Source organism: Neophocaena asiaeorientalis, unplaced genomic scaffold, assembly GCF_003031525.2.
Source record: "Neophocaena asiaeorientalis asiaeorientalis breed wild unplaced genomic scaffold, Neophocaena_asiaeorientalis_V1.1 scaffold244, whole genome shotgun sequence".
NCBI classification, from domain to species: Eukaryota; Metazoa; Chordata; class Mammalia; order Artiodactyla; family Phocoenidae; genus Neophocaena; species Neophocaena asiaeorientalis.
The window spans coordinates 1128112-1145420 of NW_020173763.1; positions in this window are offsets into that span (position 1 = coordinate 1128112).

The following is a 17309-nucleotide window of genomic DNA, read 5'->3' on the forward strand; positions in this document are numbered from 1 at the left end:
ACATTCAAGACCACACATTTTTTAACATTCCATTTGACTGTGAAAGTGTTTAAGGTATAAGACAAAATTAATGTAGAAAAAACATCAGAGTTTAGCTTTTACATTTGTTTCTACCCCAAATATGATTTTAAAAAATTATACTCCATGTTTGTACATGAAATGGAATTACAGAAAAAAAAGTCTTACAAATTCATTCTTACCAGCTCTTTGTAAAAGCAGAAACAATCCATCAAGTTTAAAATCTTCTTTAAAAATGTTAAGTATATTCATAAATTCCTACTTTCTCAATATGTAGTTATCGGAGTAGTCAGTTCTGCTACTTTACACAGATGTGTACTCTAGAGTCTGTGGCAAACACTTTCCAGTACACTTACATATGTTTTCCTTATAAAGCTAGAATTATTTAAGTAGGACATTATTTTACACATCATAGTATTGACATTTATATCTTAGCACTGATTACACATAACCACAGCAAATTAGGATGAGGGTCATGTATTGCTATTTAACAATTATTGTTTGAATTTTTCTTTAGTGATTTTTTAATGATTGTAAACTCAAAACAGAAAGCACTTATGACAAAAATAATATACCAAATAGTACATATAGATGTAAGTTCTTATTTCTAAAATTTAGTAGACAAAGAAATTCTGACTACAACAATAATCTAAGAAGACTAAATTATTTTGAAACTTCATCAATGTCTCAAGTATAAATAAAAAATTTTTCAGCGGTGATAAGTCCTCAATAACATTGATTGATCCACATTTTTAAGGGCAAAACCAGCCATATTTCAACAGGGAGTTTAGACATTGATATATTTATCACATGGAAACCTTTCTGGTTCAGTTCATACAACAGTGAAATGTTGCCTTTGTGAGAATTTACAACCATAATATGATATTCATAACTCATCCTTTTATTTATTGAAGAAGTCTCCTGAATACTAGCAAAGTTATAAATGGTGACTTAAATCACAAAAATGTAGTTGCAATTCAATCTAAGTCTTCCCTTAAAGTTAAAGACAAGCAAAGAAGGTTTGGAAAATGATTATCAGTAACAATTTGGTTTTATAGCTTAATAATTAATTTTATAAAAGTGAAATATATAAGGTAAAGTTACTTAATTAGCTAATGCATTGGGGGAAAATTCTTCAGAAACTCAGGGTATGTATTTGAGGTGAGAAATCTACATGACAGCTTTTAGTGTGTGCAGCAGGGTATAGCTCTATACAGTTTTTACTTTGATTATAATGTGAATCAATAAGGAAATAGATGTTGAAACAAAGTCTTAGAATAAATCTTTTTTGTCTATTAAATTTAGATAATATGATATTGGAAAGTTCACCCATCCTTAACAGACTAACTTGTGCCTAAACAAGGTTCTAACAATGTGGAATTCATACTTCTTTTCCAAAATTATTTTTAAACTTCCACAAAAGTATTTAAAATAACTATAAGTCATGCTATTAACTAAATATTACATGTAACTAAATTCATTAGTAATAGTAATATCTACACCAATAAATAGCTAAAAAATCTTTTCAATATATTTTTACAGAAGAAATTTATTTATAGAAATGTAAATAAACTCAATTTTCTAATATAAAATAAAAATTAATGTTTATCTGGCTACACTCAGACACTATTCTTTGCATTACAAATGCACAAAAGACAGAAGGTTACCTAGAATAGAAATATATTTTAGTCATTTCATACACAAATATTTTTTTGAAATTGCTGTAATTTATGAATTGATAGTAAATCCCATGATGTAAAAGTTTAAATAGCACAAAAACAGTGATAAACTGAAATGCCAAATTCTCCTCCCCAAATCTACTGTCATGAAAACAGAATCCAGAAATAATAATAAAAATAAAAATATATAATTTATGCTTCACAAAATATCCACATATACAGTTGTATGGAACTTAGAGAAGAAGAGAGGTATTGTATTTTTCAGGGAAGAATATGGGTATTAATGCATTTGGGAACAAGAAGAAGCAAACATAAATATAGATCTTAAAAACTTACAGTTAAACACAAGAAAAAATAAGATAGTACATAAGTTATCTAAACGTATATAATTGAAAGAACCTTCAGTCTATCAAATGGAAGACAGGAAAACAGGAGCAGGAACAAAGCAGTGCCATATATGGTAGTTGACATAAATCCTAAATTAATTCAAATAATAAATATTGATGTGATAAAACTTACTAACTAAAGAAAAGAAAATCTCAGACTGATGGTGCCAGAAGTTGCTGCAGCAATAAAGAATCATTTAAACTTAAACTTAAAAGATATAGGGGGGTTAGATAGCCTCATCCACCAGGGGGCAGACAGCGGAAGCAAGCAGAACTACAATCCTGAAGCCTGTGGAACAAAAACCACATTCACAGAAAGATAGACAAGACGAAAGGGCAGAGGCCTCTGTATCAGATGAAGGAACAGGATAAAACCCCAGAAAAACAACTAAATGAAGTGGAGATAGGCAACCTTCCAGAAAAAGAATTCAGAATAATGAAGGTGAAGATGATCCAGGACCCCAGAAAAACAATGGAGGCAAAGATCGAGAAGATGCAAGAAATGTTTAACAAAGACACAGAAGAATTAAAGAACAGACAAACAGAGACAAACAATCAATAACTGAAATGAAAACTACACTAGAAGGAATCAATAGAAGAATAACTGAGGCAGAAGAACAGATAAGTGACCTGGAAGACAGAATGATGGAATCACTACTGCAGAAGAGAATAAAGAAAAAAGAATGAAAAGAAATGAAGACAGCTGAGGAGACCTCTGGAACACCATTAAACATAACAACATTCACATTATAGGGGTCCCAGAAGAGAGAGAAAAAGGACCAGATAAAATATTTGAAGAGATTATAATCAAAAACTACCCTAACATGGGAAAGGAAATAGCCACCCAAGTCCAGGAAGCACAGTGAGTCCCATACAGGATGAACCCAAGGAGAAACATGCCAAGACACATAGTAATCAAATTGGCAAAAATTAAAGACAAAGAAAAATTATTAAAAGCAGCAAGGGAAAAATGACAAATAACATACAAGGGAACTCCCATAAGGTTAACAGCTGATTTCTCAGCAGAAACTCTACAAGCCAGAAGGGAGTGGCATGATATACTTAAAGTGATGAAAGGGAAGAAACTACAACCAAGATTACTCTAACCGGCAAGGATCCCATTCAGGTTTGAAGGAGAAATCAATAGCTTTACAGACAAGCAAAAGCTAAGAGAATTCAGCACAACCAAACCAGCTCTACAACAAATGCTAAAGGAACGTCTGTAAGTGGGAAACACAAGAGAAGAAAAGGACCTACAAAAACAAACCCAAAACAATTAAGAAAATGGTCACAGGAACATACATGTTGATAATTACCTTAAACGTAAATGGATTAAATGCTCCAACCAAAAGACACAGGCTTGCTGAATGGATACAAAATCAAGACCCATATATGTGCTGTCTACAAAAAACCCACTTCAGACCTAGGGACACATACAGACTGAAAGTGAGGGGATGGAAAAAGATATTCCATGCAAATGGAAATCAAAAGAAAGCTGGAATACCAATACTCATATCAAATAAAATAGACTTTAAAATAAAGAATGTTACAAGAGACAAGGAAGAACGCTACATAATGATCAAGGGATCAATCCAAGAATAAGTTATAACAATTATAAATATATATGCACCCAACATAGGAGCACCTCAATACATAAGGTGACTGCTAACAGCTATAAAAAAGGAAATCGGCAGTAACACAATAATAGTGGGGGACTTTTAACACCTCACTTACACCAATGGACAGATCATCCAAAGTGAGAATAAATAAGGAAAGAGAAGCCTTAAATGACACAATAGACCAAATAGATTTAATTGATATTTATAGGACATTCAATCCAAAAACAGTAGATTACACTTTCCTCTCAAGTGCGCACAGAACATTCTCCAGGATAGATCACATCTTGGGTCACAAATCAAGCCTCAGTAAATTTAAGAAAATTGAAATAATATCAAGGATCTTTTCTGACCACAACGCTATGAGATTAGAAGTGAATTACAGGGAAAAAATGTAAAAAAGCAAAAACACATGGAGGCTAAACAATACGTTACTAAACAATCAAGAGATCACTGAAGAAATCAAAGAGGAAATCAAAAAATGCCTAGAGACAAATGACAATGAACACACGTTGATCCAAAACCTATGGGATGCAGCAAAAGCAGTTCTAAGAGGGAAATTTATAGCTATACAAGCCTACCTCAAGAAAAAAGAACAATCTCAAGTAAACAATCTAACCTTACACATAAAGGAACTAGAAAAAGAAGAACAAACGAAACCCAAAGTTAGCAGAAGGAACGAAATCATAAAGAACAGAGCAGAAATAAATGAAATAGAAACAGAGAAAACAATAGCAAACATCAATAAAACTAAAAGCTGGTTCTTTGAGAAGATAAACAAAATTGATAAACCATTAGCCAGACTCATCAAGAAAAAGAGGGAGAGGAATCAAATCAATAATATTAGAAATGAAAAAGGAGAAGATACAATGGACACCACAGAAATACAAAGCATCCTAAGAGGCTACTACAAGCAACTCTATGCCAATAAAATGGACAACCTGGAAGAAATGGACAAATTCTTAGAAAGGCATATCCTTCGAAGACTGAACCAGGAAGAAACAGAAAATATGAACAGATGAATCACAAGTAATGAAATTGAAACTGTGATTTAAAATCTTCCAACAAACAAAAGTGCAGAACCAGATGGCTTCACAGGTGAATTCTATCAAACATTTAGAGAAGAGCTAACACCCATCCTTCTCAAACTCTTCCAAAAAATTACAGAGGAAGGAACACTCCCAAACTCATTCTATGAGGCCACCATCACTCTGATAACCAAACCAGACAAAGATACTACAAAAAAATAAAATTACAGACCAATATCACTGATGAATATACATGCAAAAATCCTCAAAAAAATACTAGCAAACAAAATCCAACAACACATTAAAAGGATCATACATCATAATCAAGTGGGATTTATCCCAGGGATGCAAGGATTCTTCAATATATGCAAATTAATCAATGTGGTACACCATTTAACACATTGAAGAATATAAACCATATGCTCATCTCAATAGATGCAGAAAAAGCCTTTGACCAAATTCTACACCCATTTATGATAAAAACTCTACAGAAAGTGGGCATAGAAGGAACCTACCTCAACATAATAAAGGCCATATACTACAAACCCACAGCAAACATCAATCTCAATGGTGACAAACTGAAAGCATTTCCTTTAAGATCAGGAATAAGACAAGGATGTCCACTCTCACCACTATTATTAAACATAGTTTTGGAAGTCCTAGCCACGGCAATCAGAGAGGAAAAATAAATAAAAGGAATACAAATGGAAAAGAAGAAGTAAAACTGTCACTGTTTACTGATGACATACTATACATAGAGAATCCTAAAAATCCCACCAGAAAGCTACTAGAGGTAACCAATGAATTTGGTTAAGTTGCGGGATACAAAATTAATGCAAAGAAATCTCTTGCATTCCTATACACTAATGATGAAAAATCTGACAGAGAAATTAAGCAAACACTCTCATTTACAAAAACCGCGGTGGTGTGGGGATGGTGGTGTGCTGAAATGGGCGATTGGGATTGACATGTATACACTGATGTGTATAAAATTGATGACTAATAAGAACCTGCAGTATAAAAAAACAAACAAACAAACAAAAAACAGTAATACTAAACTTTCTTTGGGTTAATTGTATGGAAATATGTTAATATAAATGTTTCAGACATTGCATGAAATTTCTAAAAATCTTATATGTTCTGGTATAATGTTATGTCATAATTCTAGTTATTACTTTAAAATGTATATCTCAGAAATAACTAAAAAAACATAAAAAAATAAGCTGAAATCTTCCTTTAACAAGAAAAAAAAAAGGATATTGGGGGGTTCAAATATGAAGGAATAGACAAGACATAACAAGGACATATGACCTAAAAGAAAGCTAAGTTACTGATGTCAGTATCATAAAATAAGAAAATTAAATGGTAGGAAAACAATTTCTCTAAAGTGCAAGTGGTTCAGGGAGGGATATAATCTGTTTTTAAATAATAGCTCACATAATACTGCAATAAAGAGCAAATATAAATGTGGCAATATAGCCTTAAAATATTTAAGGCAACAATTTTATAATAAAAAACAATTACAGGCAAACACCTTATCTTCATCTCTTAAATGGATAGCAACATTTTCCCACCATTCCTCTGTGCAGGATCTCCATCTATATATACTGTTCCACTTCCTCTTATCTAATGAAATCATCTTACCAACAATTACCTTCTTTGTCTCCTCCATCATCAGGTGGTTGTTTCTTGTATGTGTTTTTTGTTGTTTTTTTCATATCTGCTAGAGCATTCCTATCAACATTAAAAAAAAGTTTTTTTCTCATGATCTTAGGATACTCTTGACACTGTCTCCTTATTATATACAACTCTATTTCTTTGTTCCTTATGTTACAAAGCTCCTCAAACATCATTGCTATATACATTGTCTCCAATTCCTTATCACTCACTTTTTCTGAAGTCCACTCCAATCAGGTTCTCCTTTCAAGTAATGAACAGAAACTCTAAAGTTAAGGTAATAATTGACTTATGCGTTGCCAAACTTAGTGGCAAAATTTCAGTCCTGTTGTACTTCTGAAATTAACAGGGCAATTCACTCACTCTTTTATATCTTATCTTTGCTTATAAGATACCATCATTTTCTCATGTTCTTCATACCACAGACTCTGATCCTTTACAATCTTCTTTGCTTGTTTCTCCTCTTCTTCCCAACATAAGGATTAAATCTCTGCTATTGATTTCTATATAGGTTTATTCGCTTGATGATGTTTTTCAGGCTCATGACTTTAAATACTGTTTGTATGCTAAGTTATTCCAAGCTCAAACTTATTTCTTTAGAGCTTTCTTGATTTTTGATTCTCTGAGTGTCTAGTAGATATCTGAAAAAAAAATGTCCAAATAACTCTGATTATCAGTCTCCTAAAAAAAACAAAAAAAAAGTTGTCTATTTTAGCTACTTAGTCATCTCTGTAAAAAACATGTGTCATTGACTTTTCTTTTACACCCATATTGAATCCATCAATATATTCTGTTGGCTTTACTTTAATAATATAGTTAGAATCACACCAGTCAAGCATCTAAACGTGAAAACTACAATGTCGGAGATGAAAAATATACAGGCTGGAATTAACAGTACATTAGAAATTTAGAAGAAAAGATGAGTAAGCTCGAAGACAGTAATATAAACTATCCAGAATCAAACACACACTTTCAAAAAAAATGAAGATAAAAAACAATAAAAAGAATTTTAGTGAGTTTTGGTAGAAATTCCAAAGACCTAGTATGCATGTAATTGAGTCTCTGAAAGAGAGGAAGAAAGAGATGCAGCAGTGTGGTGGCTAATTTTATGTGTCAACTTGAAGAATATTTTTGAATGAGATTAACATTTAAATCAGTAGACTACTAGTAAGCAAATTGCTTTCTATAATATGGGAGGATTCTTCCAGTAAATTGAAGGCCTGTAGAACAAAAAGATCTGCCTCCCTGAGCAAGAAGGAGTTCTTCAGCAAATGGATTTTAGACTTCGTTTGCACCATCAACTCTCTTGGGTCTCTGCCTGCTGGGCATGATAGTAAAACTGCACCATTGACTCTCCTGGGTCTCTAGTGGTTCTAGTAAAGACCGCTAGAGATAGTTTGCTTTCAGCTGACAAAGTCAATAATACACCTTCACTGTCATATATTAATTCTCCAGTCCTATATCATATTTAATTCATAGGGATCTTGACCACCTTTCCCTTGTATCACAGTGAGTGATTCATTACATGAATGATATTATGCTGATTAGACCTAGTGAGCTAGAAGCAGCAAGTGCTACAGACTTATTAAGACACCCAAGAGAGTGGGAAATAAATCTGACAAAAATTCGAGGGTGTTCTACCTCAATGAAATTTCTAGATGGCCCTCCTACAACCAAAAAAGTTCCTTTTTCTTGGAACTCCTCTAGTGGGCCTCTTTCAGTTTTAGAGACAATGTATTCTTTATTTGGATGTGTTTTTTTGCCCATTATCGAAGTGACATAAAAACTTCTAGTTTTGAGTGGGGCCCAGGATAAGAGAGCTTTGCAAAAGTTCCAGGCTGCTATGCGAGCAGATCTGCCACTTGGGCCATATGATATAGTGCATCCAATGGTGCTGGAAGTGTCATTGGCAGACTGGGATGCTATTTGGAGTCTTTAGCTAACCCTTATAGGTAAATCAGAGTGCAAGTCCTTAGGATTTTGGAGCAATACTGTACAATCCTCTGCATATAATTATTCTCCTTTTGAGAAATAGCTTTTGGCCTGCTAGTGGGCATCAGTAGAGACTAAATGCTTAAACAGTGGGCCACCAAGTTACCATGAAACTTGAGCTGCCCCTCATGAACTAGGTGTTATCTGACCCACTAAGCCATAAAGTTGACCATGCATAGCAGCATTCCATCATCAAATGGAAGTCATCTATATGAGACTGGGCCCAAGCAGACACTGAAGGTACAAGTAAGTTATATGAAAAAGTGGCCTAAATGCCCATGGTCTCCATGCTTGCCATACCATCTTCTCTACTCCAATGTGTTCATCAGCTTGGATTACTATAACAAATTACCATAGAATGGGTAGCTTAAACAACAAACATGTAATTCTCATAGTTCTGGAGGCTGGGATGTCCAAGATCAAGGTATAGGCAGATTTGATTCTGGTGAGAGCCTACTTCCTGATTTGCAGATGGCCACCTTCTCATTGTGTCGTCACATGGCAGAGAGCAGAAAGCAAAGTTAAACTGTCCTGTCTCTTATTTGGGCACTAACCCCATTTATATGAGGGCTCCACCCTCAAGATCTATTTACCTCCCAAAGGGCCCACCTCCTAATACTATCACAACGTGGTATAGGATTTCAACATATGAATTTTGGTGGGACACAAACATTCAATCCATAGTACCCAGCCTGCACCTATTCCCTCATGAGGAATTCGTTCCATCAGTTGACAGGGAAGAAAAAACTTGGGCTTGGTTTATAGATGGTTCTGCATGATGTGCAGGCATGACACAAAAGTGAATAGCCTCAACACTATAGCCACTTTTTCTGACTTCCCTGAAGGACAGTGGTAAAGGGACCTCCTGCAAGTGGACAGAAATTCAAACAGTTTACTTTGCCTGAAAGGAGAAATGGCAGATGTGTGATTAAATACCATTTCGTGGGCTGTGGCCAGTGTTTCAGCTGGATGGTCAGAGATTTGGAAGCAACATGACTGAATATTTGGTGACAAAGAATTCTGGGGAATAGGTGTGTAGATAGACCTCTCTTAGTGGCAAAAATTGTGAAGATATTTGTGCCCCATGTCATTGCTCACCAAAAGGTAAGTTCAGCAGAGAAAGATTTTAATCATAAAGTAAATAGGATGACTTGTTCTGTAGATACCAGTGAGTTCTTTCCCCAATCACGCTTGTCATTGCCCAGGTGACAAAATTGGCCATGGTGTCAGGGATGGAGGTTATGCATGGACTCAGGAAGTAGACTTCCATGTACCTGGACACAGCTGCTGCTGAGTGCCCAATATGCCAGCATTAGGACCAACACTAAGTCCTTGATTTGCCACCATTCCCCAGGATAATCAGCCAGCTACCTAATGGCAAGTTGATTACCTTGGACTGCTTCTGTCACAGGAGAAGTCTTTTGTTCTTAGTGAAATAGATATTTACTCTGGACATAGATTTTCCTTTCCTACATGCAATACTTCTAACAAAACTGCTGTACGTGGAATTACGCAGTGTCTTATTTACCATTATAATATACTGGCTTGTAATCAAAGAACTCACTTCAAAGCAAGTGAAGTGTGGGAATGGACCCATGCTCATGGAATTTATTGGTCTTACCATATTACCCACTATCCTGAAGCAGCTGGCTTGATAGAACTGTGGAAGGGCTTTTTGAAGACTCAGTCACAGTGGTAGCTAGGGGGCAATGTCTTGCAAGCCTGAGGCAATGTTATCAGGAGGCTGTTTAGGCTCTGAAGCAGTGTCCAATATATGGTACTGTTTCTCCCATAGCCAAGATACAGAGGTTCAGGAATCAAGGTGTGAGAAAAGGATTGCCATCATTCACTATTACCCCTAATGACTCACTAACAAAATTTTTGCTTCCTGTCACTGTGACCTTATGCTCTGCTGGTATAAAGGTCTTAGTTCCAAAGGGAGAAATGCTTCCACCAGGAATGCATTCCACCAGCAATTATTTCAATAAACTGGAAGTTAAGACTGCCACAAGGCAATTTTGGACTTCTCATGCCTCTGCATCAGTAGACAAAAGGAGTTATTATACAGTCTGGGTAATTGATGATGACTACCAAGGGGAAATTGAACTGTTACTCCACAAAGGAGGTAAGGAAGAATATGTCTAGGATAATTGAAATCCCCTATGGTGTCTCTTATCATTACCATGCCTTGTGATTAAAATCAGTGGGAAACTACAACAACCCAATTCTGGTAGAACTGTTATTGGTCCATACCCTCAGGAATGATGGAAGGAAAGAGGCTTATTTCAATTTTAATTTTAACAAAGTTTAACCTATCAAATTTTCCTTCATGGATAGTATTTTTGGTGTTGCAAAAACTCACCTGCCAACCAAATATCATGCATATTTTCTGCAATGTTTTTATCCAGAAGCTTATGGTTTTACATTTTGAATTTAGGACTATAATGCATTTTAAGTTAATTTTTATGTAATAAGGTATCTAGGTTCAATTGTTATACATAGGCATCCAATTGTTCTAGTTCCATTGGTTGAAATCTCTCCCTTTTCCATTGAACCCCTGTGTTCTTTTGTCAAAAATCAGTTGACTATGTTTATGTGGGTCTATATCTGGGCTCTCTATCATGTTTTTTTGATCTGTTTGTTTATTCTCTTACCAATATCATGTGCTCTTGACTGCACTAGTTGTATAGTCTTGAAATTGGATAGCAAGTTCCCTAATTTTGTTCTTTTATATAATTTTGACTATACTGTGTCCTTTGCCTCCCCGTGTACAGTTTAGAATCAGTCTGTGGATATCCACAAAATAGTTTCCTGGGATTTTTCCATTGCATTGAATTTATAGATCAAATTTGGGGGAATTGACATCTAAAAATATCAAATCTTCCAATCTATGTTTCCAATCTATGCTCCAATCTATGCAAAATACACCTCCATTTATTTAGAATTTTTTTAATTTCTTTTTTTCAGTGATTTGTAGTTTTCCATGTGTAATTCCTGTGCACACTTCTTAGATTTGTACATAAATACTTCATTATCATGGTGCTATTGTGAATGTTATTTTTAAAAGTTGCAAATTCAGTAGTTTATTGCTACTGTATAGGAAAGCAATTCATTTTTACATATTAGTATTATATTTTGCAACCTTGCCAAACAAGCTTATTAGAGTACTTGGAGAGGTGTTTTTTGTTTGTTTGTTTGTTTTCTGTATATTCTCTGAGGTTTTTCTACCCTGAAATCAGTGAAAATGAATTGAAAATCATTTCATCTGCAAATGAACACAATTTTATTTTCTTTCGTGTCTGCATCCTTTTATTTTTCTTCTTTTGTTGCCCTAGTTAGGTCTTCTAATATGATGTTGAACAGGAGTAGGAAGGAAGGCATCCTTGCCTTTCTCCCACTCTTAGAAGGAAAGTAGTTGTCTCTCACCATTAAGTATCATGTATCTATAGGTTTTTGTGTATAACCTGTTTTTCTGGTAAGGGAGTTCTATTCCTAGTATTTTGGGAGTTTTTAATCACAAATACATGTTGAATTTTGCTGAATACTTTCTATGCATCTTATGATTTTTCTTACACAATCTGCTAACCTCACAAATTGTATTTATTTATTCATTAATATTGAACCAGCCTCCTATTCTTGAAATAAACCACACGTGGTCGTGATATATTAGTCTTCTACATTTGATTTGATTTGATTTGATAATATTTTGTTAAGGATCTTTGCATCTATGTTCATCTATAATAGAATTTGATAGTTTCCTTCTAGTTAGAAAAATGTTGATTACTGAAATATGAAAGAGATAGTATCAGATAAATTCATGTACTAAATAATAATATCACCATGCAAAAAATATGCTATTATGAATCAAACTAATTTCCACAAAAATTAGGTAGTACATAATATATATGTTTTACATTCAAAAATAATTTTTAATGTGTCTATTATTTTAAAATACTGTGTTTGTATAGTGTGTAAGTGTAGGAATTTCCTGGATGATGTAAAATAAAATACGAAGGTAGGGTAACATAGTTCAGATAAACATTATTGTATGGGAACAAAGATCATTGGCTCTAGAGTTAGAACATTTAAAGTGTGAATCCTGGCTCTAACATTGTATGAACCTTGAAAAATTCTTTGCTGTATTATCAGGTCAATAGAACAAGTAATCCTATTTCACTCATGGGATTGTTCTGAGATTATATGACATAATGTTTTTTAAATCACCAGTATGGTTCTGACACATAATTATGTATATTCATTTACTCAGCAAACATTTATTGAATGTCTGTTCTTCTACCATAGTTAATCAGTAAAAATTGAAAATAAAGAAGCCATTATTCTAGTTGTAAAGATGAATATGGCTAGTAATTATGAAAATGGTAATTTCATGAATAAAGGTTTGTGACAATTAATCAAAGCCTTTTGTGATTTGATTGAAAGAATGCCAGACAGAAACATTCTGCCTGGCAGAATGTTTCTTCCCAAAGTTTCAGTAATCTATGGAGTGACCACAACCTAGCAACCTGAATTTTCAATTATTAGTCCTGAAATATGTGGAATTATATGTTTGGAAAGATGTTACTTTTGCCACAAATCTGTGTTTTTACTAATCTGGATAAAAAATATATTTTAAGAAATAAATTCAGTTTTCATACTCTATTATCATAATTGCCAAACAAATAAGCAACTGATAGATAAATCTAAACACTTTAAAATAAGAAGTTTAAGTTATCTACATTTTAAACAAAGATATTAACTAAATACAAATTCTTTGACAGCCTGATACTTCAATGAAACTTGAAAAGAAAACTAAATATATGAACTTTTAGTATAGTTGAAGGGTTACTTAAACTAATGTAAAGGGGACTGATTTAATAATTCTGCTGCTATGTGTTCTTTAAAGTTCTTTATTCTGTAAAGTCTGAGTTTTGACAATGATTTCACCTAATTTTGAATAGTTGAATTTTAAAATTATAATACTACATATAATAGTATATATCTTTGTATAGGGATGGAACCCTAACACATAAAAGGAATTAGAATACAGGAACCCTCAATAAAAAAACCCTCAAAAGACAGGTTGACCTGAGTGTTAAGGTGAAATGTCAGCAAATTTATGACATCCAAAAAATTTAAAATTACAATTCAAAACAGAGAAGAAAGACAACAATTAAAATCAGTTTACGTGAAATGGTATATAAAAAACATACAAAAATAAATGTGATCTCATGAGAACTCACAAGTAGAGAGAAAAATATCTGTGGCATGCGTGAGGTCAGTACAAAGTAATACATATGATTAGTTTGGGGCTTCTGTACCAAAATAAATGAATAAATGAAAATGGAGCAAATTGTAGAGAATGTAAGGGAAAATATTATTACCAAAGTTTTATCTAAACAGTCAGATTTTGAGTGTGATAACATACAGAGCTGAAAAAAAATAAAAACTCTGGCTAAGGAAAAATATAAAAACAAAGCTAAAGAATTTGTTGTTTTCCTTCCTTTTCTTCAGATGTAAGTAATGAAGCATGGTCCAGATCGATCCAGTGGTTCCTACTCTAAATGAAGAGAATAGAAACAGATATTTTCCATCACATTTTATTAGAAACCCCATGTCCCTCCTTATATTGCTGAACGTGGGTCCACAGGTTTTATTCTAACATTTTCACTTGGAACCTGTTTTATTTTTTTCATAGCACTACATAGGTGGGTATAAAAGCAATGAAAAACTATACTAAGAAAATTTATCATCGTTAATTTTGGGGGAATACTTTCATACAGATGTGACGCTTGAAGTATAACTAGACTTTAATTAAATCAAGAGTATAAGCAAGGCATTTAAATTAATGGAAACAACATAGACAAAACTCTCTGACAAGTAGACTGCCTTAAACAGAAAGGAGGTTATAGTGGGAAAATTTTGCATATCATAGAATCCCAAATTTTCAGAGCTAGAAAAACTTGAGAATTTACGCTAACTTCCCAATTTTCCTCAGTGGGAAAACTGACAATCAGATAGTTAAGAATTCTTCCGTATAACACATAGGCAATACAGAAAAACAACTATAACTATGTTCAAGTTTCTTGACTCCAAGTCTAATATCTTTATACTCTCACCAAGGTGAAGATTGCAGGTGACTTATGTTTTGCACACCTGTGTGCAGGTGACTTAAATATTTTTCCTTTATACATTCTAAGACCCAAGCCTCTTTATGAAGTGTGATTTATATTACTATATTAAAAGGAAAATTTTAATTCAATGTATTTTTTTAAAACACGTATTTTTCACTAAATATCAATAACTGTATGAAAATGAACACCTCTTCTTCCATCTCCTGGACCATAAGGTTTGCTAACTCTGCACAGCTGTAGAAATTTAAAAACTGGCATGTGGGGACAGGGTGAAATTTAGCCTTTTCAAGCAGATTCTTTTTTTTTTTTTGCAATGACATATTGTCTCATCAACACATCTAGGAGCTTCTATTTTTGAAATGCTTCACTTATCACTTGTGGCGTGTTGAAATGGAACCTATTTTTTTCCCCAAAGAGAACATTCTTTGCAAAGACAGATTGTCTCATCTGCATTAAGAAACTGTCCCTTATGAAATACTCTGTCTACTGAGACATCACATGCTTTCTCTCTGCAAAACTTGAAGATTTAAAGATTGGAACTTTTACTTTATTCTTGAAAGTTTTTTGTCAGAAGCTAATAATTTAACTCTTTGGGTTTACATTCCTTATAAAACCCAATTATTATACTTAAAAAAGAAGTCATACTTCCATAAAAAGATACAGACTTTCATACAGATGTGATGCTTGAAGTATAACTAGACTATAGAAATTGCGGATAAAACTTTCCTTAGGTAGTTAAGTATCCTCCTTCCCACTAGACTATATATATATATATATATAAAGGAATTATGTTAAGTTGAAGAACGTACCAATGAGGAGATGCCGAGGGACTATGGAACTCTGTGGACAGTGAAGTTGTCCTCTCTTGCCATAGAAGTGGTCCAATATTCAGCACAGCAGGAGCAAGCTCAGAGTCCAATAACAGATAGTCCAGGCTCATACCTCAGATGAACTACTCCCTGGCTGATGACATTGGGCAGGTCACTTTATTGCAATAACTCTTGGTTTATGTGTGTGTCTGTCTGTGTCTGTCTGTGTCTGTGTCTGTGTGTATTTACCATACAGGATGAGGATAATAATGGCAAATAGCACATGGGAGTTTTGTGGGTATTGAAAGTGCTTCAGCATGCCATGAGCTTAGCATATACTGCTTGGAAAGGAGTAAAATCTACATATGGCTATTTAATATAAATTTTTATTGAAGTGTAATATTCATTTTGAAAACATTGAATTTATAATGAAAAAGCTCAATATATTTTGACCAAATGAACTTCATGTAACCAGCCATGTAATCAACGTTCAGATCAGAACAGCAAATATTCCTAGTACTCTCATGGAATGTTGAAATGGAACCTATTTTTTCCCTAAACCTTTATTACTTTCTTGGAGTCACTACCCCAGCAAGGGTAATGACTGTCCTGACAGCTAACTATCAATTTCTTTAGCCTGTGTTTGATTTTCTATATAGGGAGTTATACAATATGGGCTCTTTTTTGTTTTGCATTTTTCACCCGATATTTTCTGACTTGTACTCTCAAGGCATCTAGGACAGAGGAGGGGGCAGACAAATAAATAAATCTAGCTGTTTCTCAGTCAATGGTGGGGAAATTCAAATTGATACTTTTTCCTTTACAACATCATTCAATTGCAGGTAAAAACAGAGAAATATTTACCAAAATTCATAAAAGTTAAATACACAATTTTATACCATATCATACTGACTTCAAAATATAAATACAGCAAATAGTTTCAATGATACAAGAATTCAGGGAACATAGTACCAAAAATTACTTATAAAAAGAAGAAACTCTACTCATAAAATCTAGCCATCTAATAGAATAAAACAACTTTAGTAAAAGTATCTAGTCTCACATATAAAATTCTGCCTAAACAATGGTCTAAAAATATAAATGGTGCAAATCATGTAAGCATAAAAATAGCAATTTGAGAATTAACACTTGGAAGTTAGAGGCAGCAAGGAATGTCAGTGCCATAATCTCATTTTTCTTATTTACAAATTAATACAAATTATGTAGATTTGTTAAAGTAAATAAAAGAAATTTAACTCCATTATATAAACTCAAAATAATTAACCAAGCAACTTAAAAATAAAAACATAAATATTAAAAATTAAGAGTTAGGCAGAGAAGGAACTTACTTCTACCAACCTATTTATATTTTTTGTTTAAAATCATTTAAAAATGTCTCTTTTTATATTTTCTCCCTTCCTGATTTCTATTGGAATAAAGTTTTTACCATTTCACTAATTTTTTTGTGTGTGCGTGATATTTTGAGGTCATTGATTGCATTTTTCTTTTTTTTAATCCTTAAAGTTTAAAACAATATTTAACTGTGAATATTCTAACAAATTTATAGTTGCTTTTACAATTAATATTAAAAAAGGATCAATTTTAACAATTTGAGTGCCCTATTTTTCCTTGTATCTCAGGTGTCTTCTCAATGCTTATCTTTCCTTTTTATTGAAAGATGCAGTCAGTATTTTATTTTGAGGGTTTTAGAGTGGTAAGCTACATTCGATATGATAGTCATAGTTAAAATGTGGCCCTGGGCTTCCCTGGTGGCGCAGTGGTTGAGAGTCCGCCCGCCGATGCAGGGGACACTGATTCATGCCCCGGTCCGGGAAAATCCCACATGCCGCGGAGCGGCTGGGCCCGTGAGCCATGGGCGCTGAGCCTGCGCGTCCGGGGCCTGTGCTCCGCAACGGGAGAGGCCACAGCAGTGAGAGGCCCGTGTACCGCAAAAAAAAAAAAAAAGATTTCTC